Source organism: Pteronotus mesoamericanus, unplaced genomic scaffold, assembly GCF_021234165.1.
Source record: "Pteronotus mesoamericanus isolate MK-2021 breed Mesoamerican mustached bat unplaced genomic scaffold, CSHL_Meso_final scaffold_705, whole genome shotgun sequence".
In the NCBI taxonomy this organism is placed as follows: domain Eukaryota; kingdom Metazoa; phylum Chordata; class Mammalia; order Chiroptera; family Mormoopidae; genus Pteronotus; species Pteronotus mesoamericanus.
In genome coordinates, this window is record NW_026555326.1 from 16,186,635 (window position 1) to 16,200,907 (window position 14,273).

Genomic DNA, 14,273 nt, shown 5'->3' on the forward strand with positions numbered 1-14,273 from the left:
CTAACACTTTTACTTAACCTCTCACTACCAAGATTTACTGAGATTCTTTCTGAACAGAATTACTCTTGTGAAAGAAATAGTGGAAGCATGTTGTATTAGTTAGGACAGACTAATTTCTATAATAAATAAGGAAAATGGCTCAACTACAATAGATAGTTTCTCAGTCCTCGGATGGCAGGGCAGCCCTTTTCCATGCAGCCATCAGGAACCAGGTTAATTGAAGGCCTGCCAGCAAAAGGCATGGAGGAGCACTCGTGGGAGGTTTCCATGGGCCTAGAAGTAGGATACATCCCCCCAAATGCACTCCACAGACTGGCGTCAGTTTGCAAACAATTTGTTAATGGTACCTGACATGATAAATACAGAAATGGTAAGTAAGCCTTTAGAAAGTCTTATAACAATTTTTTAAAAGATCTTATTTATTTATCTTTAGAGAGAGGAGAAGAGAGGGAGAAAGAGATGGAGAGAAACATCAATGTGTGATGGTTGCCTCTCTCATGCCCGCAACCCAGGCATATGCCTGACTGGGAATCGAACCAATGACCTTTCGGTTTGCAGGCTGTCACTCAATCCTCTGAGCCACACTGGCCAGGGAAGTCTTATAGCAATTTTGATAAAGTAATTTTACCTGCTTGTTGAATTTAATACAAATTTTGGGTTTAAATTATGTCTTTTTAAATTTAATTTTCTAGTAACTCATTTGCACTGTATTTTACAAAAATTTTGGTCAACGATGGATTAGAAAGGAAAACAAGTCTTGTCTTTTGCCACATATAGTTTGAGAAGCACTGGTGTACATTACTTCCCTTCATATTCCTTCAGCTAGAACTTTGTCTCATAGTCACATCTAATCATAGTGGAGGCTGGAGGTGCGGTCTAGTTGGATGCAAAGGGAAAATGGGGCAAATGTGGATGTTGGTGAGCACAAGTCTCTGACACCCTTAGCTCACACACCCAGAAACACAGCCTAAAGTTTGAAATGGAAGAGAAAGAACTAAGTCCCCAGGGTAAGGTTGAGCTATGGGCCGTATATCCTTCCTACTCTTGTCCATTCTGGAGACCATTGCCAGTCACTGGCATTAGGTACAGCCAGAAGACTTTGGCTGCTTAGGTGAGAAGGAGCAATGTTGTCTTTATTTAATGTGCTCATATCTTTCACTTTCTAACTTTTCTTTCCATTCTCCCTGCCATGCCCTAATTCATTATTTCTTAAACTATCAAAATAGCCTCCTACAAGGGTAACTACCTCTAGCCTAAAAAAGAAATGGCCGATTGATGTTTCCCTCTCACATTGATGTTTCTCTCCCTCTCTTTCTCTGTCCCGCCTCCTCTCTCTAAAAAATAAATATTTAAAAAAATGAAATGAAGATAATAATAGCACATGATATTAATGATTGGACAATTTCGTATATGTGAAGTCCTTAGGACTGTGCTTGGCGTATAGCTAGTGCTCACTGTTAGCCATTACTGTGTTAGCAACAACATGATTAAATTCGGGGGCCTGACTGTAGCTCAGAAAGCAGGTGAACAGTAAGTGGTAGAGCCAAGATTCAGACCCAGCCTCACGTGAATCCTAAAAACTGCATCCTGAAAGGACCCAACGTGGATAGACTACAGGGTGGAAATGCCAGAAGCTGACTGGATGAGTAAAATCATACCCTTAGCTCTCCCATGACTCAGTGAATCTTCCCATTGGAGTCAACATCCTCATTTTTTAAAATTTTTATTTTTTTCAATTACAGTTTATATTCAATATTATTTGTATTAGTTTTAGGTGTACAGCATGGTGGTTAGACAATCATACCACAGGCCCCCTTGTGGCCACAGGACTCACAGAGCTCTTGGCAAGGAGGAGGAGGAAGCCAGAAGGGGGGGCTAAAGTACACAAATGGCTTGGCTTGCGCATCTATGGGAGAAAGATGGGGTATTCATAGAGGAGGGAGGCAGCTCACAGGTTCAAGAGAATCATGCTTAGCTTAATGCCTATTTTCCCAGTCTCAAGTCCATTCCCAGGGCTAGTAGTGTCTATCTCCCATAAAAATGAGGCCCAGAAAAGCAGATTATAAGACTTTCTTAAGCATGATATGAGGCATTTGAGACAAGAAATAGGAGCTATATTCCCCTCCCTCAAGGAACTTGTCCCCTTCCTCAAGGAAATGAATAAGTTATTCATTTGAGCAATCAGCTGGCAGAATTTATACAGTTAAGAGCCTGACTTTAGAGTCAGACTCTCTGGGTGTGCATTCTGGCTCTGCCAAGTGACCTTGAGCAACTTATTAACTTTCTCCGTGCTTCAGTTTCCACTCTTAAAATAGTAGTAGTAATAAGGTCATCATGAAGATTAAATGAGGTAATATTTGTAAAGTAATTAGAATAATGCCTGGCATATAGTAAGTGCTTAAGTGATTTTTAAATAAATACATTATATAATTAGATCATATATAACGTATAAATGAAGCACTCATTGTGTGGCTTAGCTCTGAAAAAGTCATAAATGGGGAAAATTACAGGAGGAAATAAATGAAGAAAGGTTTCACTGGTAGTGACACTACATAGTGGGCAGGATTTTGATACAGGTGTGGTCTAGATCCAGAGATCAACAGGCAAAGGTGTGGAGGCAGAAACTGGTGTGGCATGGGGGCGGATGAGGTGCAGAGTGAGAAGAAATGACTAGAGAGTAGAGTTGGAATTGGGAGACACGGAGAGTTTAGGCTGAGACCTGACTATGTAAGACTCTAAAAGTTAGATTTGCTATAATAGGCAGTGGAGAATTGTTGAGACTTTTCAGAGGGAAATGACATGCTGAAAGTGGTGTCTTAGGAAGATCCATCTGGCAGTGGTTTTCTGGAAAGATTTGAAAAGAGAAAAGATTAGAAGAAGAAAGGGCAGGCGGTAATTACAATAATTTAGGCTCGAGGTAGTGAAGACCTAATTTAATGTTGCATTACACATGGAAGAGATGAGGGGAATTTGAGAGAGACATGGTTTTAAGTTTATTTTCTGAAAATAAAAATAAGATATGCTTAGAGTTTAAAAAAATTGAATAGTTTATAAAGGTGAAAAATGAAAAACAAAAGCTTCCCTTCTGTTCCCTAGCCCCAGCCTGGCTCCACAAAGGTAACCATTCCTAAAAGTTTCTTGCGTATTTCCAGCACACTTTAAGTACTATATATATGTACATATATAAGTATAATATGTATGATGAGTCATACACACAGTTGACTGTTTTTCTCAATAGTTATGTTCTGTAAGCTTGCCTTGAACACTAAATTAGCAAATACTCAACTATTGCTCCTGGGGGAAATAGACGGTTAGGTTCTTGTAAGCCTCTGATCTTAACATTTTCAATGGATCAATACATAACCTTGTTTTTTGTGTGTTTCTTTTTAAAGACACCTTATTTAATATATATTTTTGATTAATTAACATGGAACTCATGATCAACAGCACTATGACTTATTCCTGAAGGAAGCCTATCTTAACATGCATTTTCTCTGTAAGGCACATCACAGCCTTCTTAGGAACACTAAACAGCACTTCAGCACTACATTTGGAGGCTATTTTAAATAGCAAAAGCACCAACAAAAAGCACACAAAATGCAAAAAACTTGGCACTAACTAGACCACAAACAGGATGCTTGTTTACTGTATGAAAACTGAAACAAGAAGGCAGGGCGTTGCTTTGTCTGACTTCAGCTGGAAATGTGCCTGTCCCTGTTACTCCAATTTTTTGCTGCTCTCTGTATGTCTGTGGATGACCTTGAAAGTGTTGTGAGTAGTACTGATTTGGGGATTACAAATAAATCTCAGCGAGTAGGAGAATTGGCAAATATAAAACCTGCAAATAATGAGGATGAATTCTATATAGAGGACCAACTTCACGGCCTATGGCCTGTGCACAGAACTCTGCATTCAGAAGGGCTGCAGGCTTGGTTTAAAAAGCTCTCTTATCCCGGCTTGAAAGTCTTAACTTTTAAACACGATTCCCCACATCATTTTCATTTTGTACTATTGGGCTACAAATTGTGTAGTTGGCCCTCTATGTATGTGTGCAGTATTTTTAATTTCGTAAATGAGATCATATTATAACTATTGTTGTGCCCTTCCTAACTTTCTTCCTTTCTTCCTTTCTCATGTTTTCCTTTTTAAAAACTCAATATTCTATCCTGGGAGATCTTTTCATATTGACATATACAAACCTACTTTCTTCCTTTTACCATTACAGTATAGATGTATTATAATTTATTTTTTGAGTGTCCTTTTGATGGACATTACTTTGGAATTTTACTTTTAGATATTATGCTGAAAAGACCATCTTTTTCACTGACATCCTTGTAGTACAGATACAGATATAGATACACACATACACAGTTTGGCATATCTTAAAATTATATTCATACACTACAGTAGCAGTAGAATTGCTGCTAGTCAATATTTGTATTTCAAATAATGATCATTATTGCCTGTTGCTTTCCAAAAAGTTTGTATTAATTTTTACTGTTACCAAGAATATTTGAGAATGCCTATTTTTTTTTTCCACAGCTTGCCAACTCCATAAATTTCCAAACACTAAAAAGTTTGCCAATCTGATTGGCAAAAAATGGCATCTTGTATGAGGGGTTACCCAAAGAAACCTGGAATTGTCTTCTGGAGGGCGGGCCCCTTATAATACAGGCCTCCCCCCTTAGGTGAGTGTTCGAAGGATCCATCTGTATCAGTGTACCAGCTGGCATTGTGAGAGGCTGCATTCGGCCTCAGTGAATTCTTTTGAAGACTCTCAACTCTTTTGCCGGTTTCCTGATGGGTGATTTACGAGTGCACCCACCCATACTGCACTGAGTGTTCAGCAGTTTTTGACCAAAGAAACAGCAAGACCCCATGCCCCACCCTTCCTATTTACTAGATCTTGCCCCGGAGTAACTTTTTTTTTGTTTCCCCAGATGAAAAAAGTCCTCAAAGGGGAACCTTTTACTGATGTGGAAGAGGTGAAACAAAAAATGCCAGAAGCACTAACAAGCATCAAAATCAACAAGTTTAAAAAATGTTTTGAGCAGTGGAAAAAATGTCTCTAAACATGTATTGCATCAAATGGAGAATACTTTGAAGGCGATTGAAGTTTAAACATGTTAGAATAAATACATAATTTCTTACAAATAAATTCTGGGGTTTTCTGGGTCCCCCTGTATAGTTGTTTTGATTTGCATTTATTTAATCATGTGTAAAGTTGAACATTTTTTCTATATGTTTATTAGTCATTTTTCTTTTTCTCTTTTTGTGCATTGCTTGTTGCCATCCATTTTTTATTTTCCTATTAGGTTGTTTGTCTTTAGTAAATTAATTAGCCCTTTGACTTATAAATATTATAAATATTTGAATTGTAAATATTATTTGAATTATAAATATTATTCTTGACTCATGAGTTTTTTTCTTTTGTTTGCAGCATTTTTTTTCTATACAGAAACAAAGCTTTTAATGTGATACACTAAAACATATAGATGAGAGATACAGTATTTTAAAATTCAGTCAACAGCATTTGATGACAGTTTAGATGTTGAGGGTTTGGGAGAAGAAGACATCAAAGTTAACACCAGTGTTTCTAGGTTTGTGGAATAATAATAGTGACCTTGCCAGTCCCCTTCAGCAGAGCTTCTCACAGTGATAGGTTCTTCCCCATGAGCTTAGGGAGCCAAAGTTTCAAAATCAAGAATTCATTAGCGTTTACTCTTTTTATTTTTTTTTAAATGAATGATGTAGGAATAGTTTCATATTTACAGAAAAATTGCAAAGACAGCAGCTATAAAGGTTCCTCACATACCCTACACCCAGTTTTCCCTGTTATTAACATCTTACTTTAGGTTGGTCCATTTACCACAATTAATGAGCCAATATTGATACATTATTACTAACAAAAGTTCATATTTTATTCAGATTTCCTTAGTTTTTAGCCTTATATCCTTTTTCTGTTCTAGGATCCCATCCAAGAGTAATAAGAGTTTCCTGCTTTTTATCATTGTCATCCCACATCAATTCACTGACTAATGGGTGCAAAACTCTTTTGAAATACCCATGCCCAACATACAGAGTAGACAAATAGCTGACTCTAGCTCCTTAGGCCACCTCTCCCTCTTGCCCCCAACCCCCCTTCTCTGAGGCTCCAGGCACCCTTCTCTTCCCCTAGTTCACTCTAGTGCTGTGCAGAATTCAACCTAGCAATGTTGAGTCTTCCTTTGAAGCCAAAGACTGCTTTCTAGCCTTCTTTCTTTTTCTTTTTCTTTTTTGTCTTTCTTTTTTATTTTTATTTTTTAGGTGTATTTTATTGATTATGCTATTATAATTGTTCCATTTTTTGTCTTCCCTTTATTCCCCTCTGCCCTGCACCGCACCTCCCACCAGCATTCCCCGCCCCTTAGTTCATGTTCATGGGTCATACATATAAGTTCTTTGGCTTCTCCATTTCCTATACTATTTTTAACCTCCACCTCTCTGTTTTGTACCTACTAATTATGCTTCCTCTTCCCTGTATCTTTTCCTCCATTCTCCCCTCCCCCTCCCCACTGATAACCCTCCATGTGATCTCCATTTCTGTGATTCTGTTCCTGTTCTAGTTGTTTAGTTTGTTTTTGTTTTTTTGTTCAGTTGTGAGTTTGCTGTCGTTTTACTGTTTATAGTTTTGATATTCTTTTTCTTAGATTAGTCTCTTAAATATTTCATATCATAAGGGCTTGGTGATTATGAATTGCTTCAACTTTACCTTATCTGGGAAGCACTTTATCTGCCCTTCCATTCTAAATGATAGCTTTGCTGGATAGAGTAACCTTGGATGTAGGTCCTTGCCTTTCATGACTTTGAATACTTCTTGCCAGCCCCTTCTTGCCTGCAAAGCTTCTTTTGAGAAATCAGCTGATAGTCTTATGGGAACTCCTTTGTAGGTAACTATCTCCTTTTCTCTTGCTACTTTTAAGAGTCTCTCCTTATCTTTAATCTTCAGTAATGTAATTATGATGTGCCTTGGTTTGTGCTTCCTTGGGTACAACTTCTTTGAGGCTCTCTGAGCTTCCTGGACTGCCTGGAAGGGTATTTCCTTTGCCGGATTGGGGAAGTTCTCCTTCATTATTTTTTCAAATAAGTTTTCAATTTCTTGCTCTTTCTCTTCTCCTTCTGGCACCCCCATGATTCGGATATTAGAACATTTAAAGTTGTCCCAGAGGTTCCTAAGCCTCGTCATTTTTTTTGAATTCTTGTTTCTTCATTCTGTTCTGGTTGAATGTTTATCTCTTCCTTCTGCTCCCAGTCGTTGATTTGAGTCCCAGTTTCCTTCCCTTTACTGTTGGTTCCCTGTATATTTTTCTTTGTTTCACTTTGCATAGTCTTCACTTTTTCCTCTATTTTGTGACCATACTCAGTCATTTCTGTGAGCATCCTGATTACCAGTGTTTCGAACTCTGCATCTGATAGATTGGCTATCTCTTTATTGCTTAGTTCCATTTTTGGAGCTTTGATCTGTTCTTTCATTTGGGCCATATTTCTTTGTCTCGGCACACCTGTTACATCGTAAGGGGTGGAGCCTTAGGTATTCACCAGGGGCAGGGCAACTCACCTCACTGCGTTGAGGCACTATATGTTGGGGAGGGGTCAGAGAGGGAACCGTGCTCCTTGCTCAGCTTTTGGCTCTCAGCCGGCTTTCTTTCCCTTCCCCCACTACTCACAAGCAAATTGGGCCCTGCTGGTGCTGATTCCCAGGTGGGTGGGTTTGTGTACATTCTAGGACCCTGTGGGTCTCTCCAATGAACACTCCTGTGAAGCTGGGAGTTTCTCCGGCTGCCACAATCCCCACAGGTTTTTACAGCTAGAGGTTTTGAGGTTTTCCTTTCCCATGCTGGAACCCTGGGTTGTGCAGTCTGTCTCGCTCCCCTGTTGTTCCTCCTGGTTTATTTGCACGTAAATGTGGGACCGCTAGCCACCACCTCGCCTGCCCAGTCCTCCAGCCACCACCTTGCCGCATGCCCTGTCCACCCCAGCTACCCATCTCCACCCTTCCTACCTGTCTGGATGAATGTTTCTTCTTTAACTCCTTGGTTGTCAGACTCCTATACAGTTCTATTTTCTGGCAGTTCTGGGTTTTTTTTTTGTTTTTAAATTTGTTGTCGTCCTTCTTTTGGTTGTGCGAGGAGGCAACGTATATCTACCTATGCCTCCGTGTTGGCTGGGAGTCTGCTCTCTAGCCTTCTTTACCAAAGGTTGTGATTGTCCCCTAAAGTTTACTGATCAATTGATTAAATTTTCCCTTACTCAGGGAGCTGGCTGGTTTTCTTGATAATTAGTGTTTACCACAATTCTAAGTAAGGAGTTTTTCCTTCTGGTATTAGAGGGATTAAAGACTATTATTGCTGAAGCAGAGAAGTTGGGATGAAGAGCTGGTGGACTGAGGAAGTTAATGCACCTGGTTTCTATGTGTCCTAAGTAAAGGTGAGATGCTCAAGTGCAGAAGTCCTGAAGAAGCATAGAAATCCAGCTTCTCTACACCAATAAGAAGTCAGTGCTTAAATAGAGATCTGAGAGTTGTCTGCTATTGGAGGTGGCAGTAGAAAGTAGGAGGGTGGGGGAAAAGAGGAGAGGGCAGCAGGAAGAACTTTGTCCATAGTCAAGGACAGGGAAAGAAGTAACCGTGAAGGAGACAGGGAGGGGCTGGAGCTGCAGAAGATCAGAGACAAAGCAGTGGTGTAGAAACACAAGGAAGAAAGAGTGTGAAAAACAAGGGGCATTCAGAAGAGGGAGGACTGGAGAAGGTCTTCAGTTTCTGAGTTCAACTGCAGAGGATGGATGAGAGGTATAAACTACATGGGGGCTTATACATGGGGTATAAACTACTTGACTCCATCAATGGTGAGTAGAAAGGAAAAAAATAGAACAGCTACAAGTTGCAAGAGCATGAGGAAAGATTCTCATATGCATCTTTGAGGAAAGTAACTCAGAGAGCTACTTATTAAAGACATTAGGGAAGAAAGACTGGTGGAAGTTAGGGTCTAGCTCTTACTAACTAGTTCCCACTTAACTAGGATGTAAGCTCACAAAAGCAGGGATTTCTGTTTTGACTTCTGCTATATTCCAGGAACCTAGAACAGTGCCTGTCACCTGGTAGGTATATAAAAAATGTTACTGAATAGTGGAGAAGAGCAGGAACTATTAAGTCTAGACAGGAGGAGGGGAGGCTGGCTTTGGAAGAAGGATATATAAGCACCTTGTCCTCTTAGACCACAGGGAAGATGGAGAAGTTATAGGTGGGGAAGGACCGAACTCACACCCAAAGCTCTGGGCTGAATGAGTAAGTGAGAACGAACTGTAGGAAGGCAGGCCTGTTAGGGAACTGAGGGCCAGAATCCCCTCCTACACAGGGAAGCCAGAAGCTGGCCTAGGACACCAGTTGGACGCTTTTCCCAGCCCTTTACATTCCAGCTGAGTCTTGTGAGCAATGAAGAAAGGGTGAAGTGACATGATTTAGGTTAATGAACTATGTGTGGGAAGTTATTTTTCTTTCTTCCCACTTTTGTACAAAAATTTTTTATGAATGATGCATCTTGTCTCATTACTCAGAGTACAAATTTGTGAGCTGATAACAAGAGGTTAAAACCCAGGGAGAACACATCCAACCCCAGCCACACCCCTAATTTCTGGTAGATGGCTATGTTTACTAATCTTGTTTGTGACATATATATGTATGTCACAACTGTAAAATTATATATTTACATTTGTGCACTTTATTGTATGTCACTTTTACCTCAATAAAGCTGTTAAGAAAAAGGAAAACAAGAATCTTATATGTAAAATATTTATGATCACATAAGTTGAATATTTATATATGCTTGCATATATAAATTGAAATAAAATAAAATAATTATTTTAGGAAAACAAAGGACAACTCAGGTAGACAAAACACAAGAGCGTCATTGTAGGATTCCCAGGCACACACCAGGATAAATTAGCCACACCCTCTCGTGGGAGGAGAATGAAGCGGAGCTAATCTTTGGTTAGCTGGGGTGAGAATGTTCTGTTCTTTTTGTAAACTTTTTGTAATTCCTTATTTAGCTGGCTGACTCTCTCCCTGTCCCCTCCCTTTCACAGCCTGTAGAGAAAGATGGCTTTCTTCTAGGGAAGGCAGTTGCTCTGCTGGTCCTAGGGTCCAGTTCTTTGTCTGCATATGCCACAGAACTTGAGAGACACCAGTCCAACTCACCAAATGGATGGATCCAGGGCCTGGCTTCTCTGCCTTCAGGACTCAACAATGAACCAGACCCTTGCTAAGGCCAGTCCACTTTGAACTTTTCTGAAAAGGTTTTGGAAACTATTTCCAAAGGATTTAAATTTAAGTGACAAAGTATTTAAATCACTCCCAGTTTGGTCTCTGCTAATGCATTGCAGTCTTAGGGCTTTTATGCTAGACCATAGGCATGGAACAGTGGCAGGGGCTGTTCTTAATCCTAAAGAGACAAAGTTAGCTCTTTTTTTTTTTTTTTTAGCAGTTTTATAGCTTTATTTGACAATAAGCAGTTAGTTCTCATTCACATTAACTGTCTATGGATTTTTGAAAGTGGTGACAGTTATGCAGGTGACCAATATATAAAGCTTGCTTGGTGAATCTTCATCCTCATTACATTTTCTTGGCAACCACACTGGGATACAGTATGGGACATTGTTTATTCCTTTGGCCCAAACAGCTTTGTTGAGCCTGGTGTCAGTGCACACATCTGGAGTCCCCATCTCTTTCCTTGCATATTTCTGGATCTCTTTGAGTGCCAAGGGTACACTTCTTGAAACCCACTCCATGAATGCACTCATGCATGTTGATGGTGTATTCTTTGGTCTCCTCGCTGATGGCAGAACAGCCCTTTTCTTCTTACCATCCTTCTATGTGGGAGCCATTATACTGGACCCAAGTTGAAAAGAGCGCGAGGTATTGTGCATGAGGTTGGTTCTTGACCTTGACTTGAAATTCAGAAACACAAGAGACTAAAATTCCTAGGATGGTGGTAACAAATCAATATTTACTGTGTAAGTTGGAACTGGTCTGCTTAATTGAGTTTATTCATAAGTGGGGAGGGTAACAGTCAACTCACTTGCTGAACTAACAGGTCCCAACTTTACCAAAAATCTCCCAAGGACTCTAGGGAAACGGAGCCAAGGGTGCCAGTAATTGACTTCAGGTTTTGGCTCAAAAGCGTCCTAAGAGTGACTTCCCTGACCACTCTTCATACCTAGTCACCATCATGATGCCCTTCTAAAATTACCTTCAAGTGGGCTCTGTGGTGCAATGAATAGCACATTGGACTTCTAGTGATAAAATTATCTTCATCGCACTTATCAGCATCTTATCAATTAACCCACCTGTTTATGTTCTGTCTCTTGCATCAGAATAGACTCTCCTTGGGTGCAGGGATTTTACATCCTGTGTTCATCACTATATCACCACAATAATGCAAATTAATGGTTTCCCAAAAATGGCCACCTCCTAATGTTAGGGACTCCCGAATATGTTACCTCATGAGGCTTTTGGCAGATGTGATTAAGTTAGGGATTATAAGATGGAGAGAATGTACTCGATTATACAGGTGGGCTTAGTGTAATCAAAAGGGTCCTCATAAGAGGGAGGTAGGAGGATCAGAGTCAGATAAGGAGATGTGACAATAGAAGCAGTGGACAGAAAATGGGAGAGAAATTTGAAGATGCTATGCTCTTGTCTTTAAAGATAGAGGAGGTTTCTGTGAGCCAAGGAATACAGACAGCTTGTAGAAGCTGGAAAAGGCCAGGAAACAGATTTTGTTCTAGAACCTTTATAAGAAACTTAGTCCTGCTGATAAATTAATTTGATGATTTCTGACCTCCAGAACTGTAAGATAATAAATGTGTGTTGTTTTAAGCCACCAAATATATGGTAATTTATTAGAGTAGCCATAGAAAATGATTGGGTTGCCTAAAAAGTTCCTTTAGTTTTCTCTAAAACTAAATAGCTATTTCTACAATAGCTCTAGTAGTGCTTAGATGTCTTTAACTTCATTTGAGACAATTTTGTTAGATTGTATTGTAACAGCTGTCATATCAGCATGCATATTTTAAGAATTTATCAAAAGTAGTGAATTTTTGTGCATTCATTTAAATATTGAAGGTGAAAGAAGACATGCCACATTTTCAGTGTATTATGCTTTATTATTTCAAGAAAGGTAAAAATGCAACTGAAACACAAAAAAAGATTTGAGCAGTTTATGGGGAAGGTGTTGTGACTGATCGAATGTGTCAAAAGTGGGTTGCGAAATTTCTTGGTACTATTGACATTTTGTCCAAATAATTCTTTGCTGTTGGGCTGTCTTAGACATTGGAAGATGTTTAGCAGCATCCCTGGCCTCTACTCACTAGAAACCAATAGCAGGAGATAGCCAACATACTCAAAATATCTAAATCAATAAAGTTATTGGTGAAAATGAAAAACGTGTATTTTATTTTACAGAAAAAACTAAACAGATTTTTTGGCCAACCCAATAATACAAATGGCACATGGTGCACAGTAGATACTCAATAGACATTTGTTGCTTGACCAGCTTCCTTACATCTAGGATCCAAGCGGATAATAAAAATAGCACTTTACAACTTTATAATGTTATACAATAGCAAAATGGATTCATATTTGTAATCTAATTTTATTTTCACAATTATTAAAATTTAGTAGACAAGGAAACTAAAACTCAATTGCCCAAAGTCCCTCAGCTTTTATTTTTTGTGGAATGTAAAAACAACACTGTGTCAACTCTAAAGGACAGGTTTAAAAAATGTGGCCTTGACTGGTGTGGCTCAGTGGGTTGGGTGTCGTTCATGAACCTAAAGGTCACCAATTTGATTCCCAGTTGGTCTAGGCACTTGGCTGGGGGTATGTGCCTGGGTTGCAGGCCAGTTCCCCTGCTTGGCGTGTGCGAGAGGCAACCAATTGGTGTTTCTCCTGCATATCCATGGTTCTTTCCCTCTCTTTCTCCTTCCCTTCTCCTGTCTCTAAAGACAAATAAATAAAATCTTTTAAAAAATTTCATTCACCTTTGCGTCCTTGCATCTGAGAGAGCAAGATGGGTCACCAGCAGCTCTGCTGAAGCCATCCGAGAAAATTCGGCCAGGGTTCTCGTTCTTGCCATATTTTCTGAAGCCCATGTGGTCTGATATGGAAATAAGGTCTCAATCTGTGCCACTAAGGTTTCTGTCAGTACACAAAGGATACAGGCTTCATTAAGTTGGACTAAGTGAACTTCCCTGAATCTGCCCTACTGCAGAAACATATGCTAGCTCTTTGTACATAATTTTTTTAAAACTTCAATTATAAGTGTTTTAATATGAGTGGTATAGTCACATGATTATAGAAATCTCTTTCTTAAAATTTACTATTCTCAGGGGATTTATATTAAAAATTTGTGGCTTATTTTCTCCTGGTTATGTAAAAGTATTCATGATGAAAAAAAATTGGTTCACAATCCTTTTACTCTAATGGATAAACCAGTTTTATTCTGCTATGTCTTCTTTCAGGTCTCATCTATACAAATTCACATTTAAAATATCTCTGTAATTGTAGTGTGTGTGTATTTGTATGTACACATATATGTAGTTTTTATTTTTTGTTTAACATTATTTTATTGCCTGGGTGCCTCAGTTTGGGTCCTCTGGAAAACAGATGCTGAGACAAAGTTGGAAGTGTAAGGTTTATTGGGGTTAATGCCTGTGAAAGAGAGAGGGAGCCGGATTGGACAAGGAAAGCCTCAAGTCATCATCAGCTCTAACGAAGCCTCAGCCAATAACTGCCAGTTAAGGGATAATTATGTTGAGCAGAAATGGACAGTTCTAGTGCCCAAATCATGCTCAGTCATTGGCTGGGGGCTGCCTGGGAAGAATGCGGTCTCACCTTGAACATGATAGTGAATCCCGAAGATGCTGTAGCTGGAATCTGTAAGAGCACTTCACTCTTGGCAGCTGAACAGAAAGTAGTTTCTTGACGGGAATCCAAATGGGGAACCTCCATGGCTGCTGCAGTGCACCCCTTGTGTCATGTGGATTCACTTCTTACATATTTGGTGAGGGTTCCATGGACCTCTGTCTCTGAGAAGAAACTTGGATGAAGGAGGTTAGTGGAATAAAGCACAGCACCCATTGCTGCAGTTGGTCTCAGAACTGCAACTGGTACTCATTTTTCCTTCCTCCACTCTAAATCCCCCTCACACTCAGCCATCACTTCTACTTCTCTAAGTGGC

The 14,273-nt window shown here is 39.5% G+C and overlaps 1 pseudogene; it reads left to right on the forward strand.

The window, feature by feature from the left end:
- The first annotated feature begins 13,103 nt into the window (after positions 1-13,103).
- LOC129062173 (40S ribosomal protein S29-like) lies at positions 13,104-13,274 on the forward strand (annotated as a pseudogene).
- Positions 13,275-14,273: the final 999 nt, after the last annotated feature.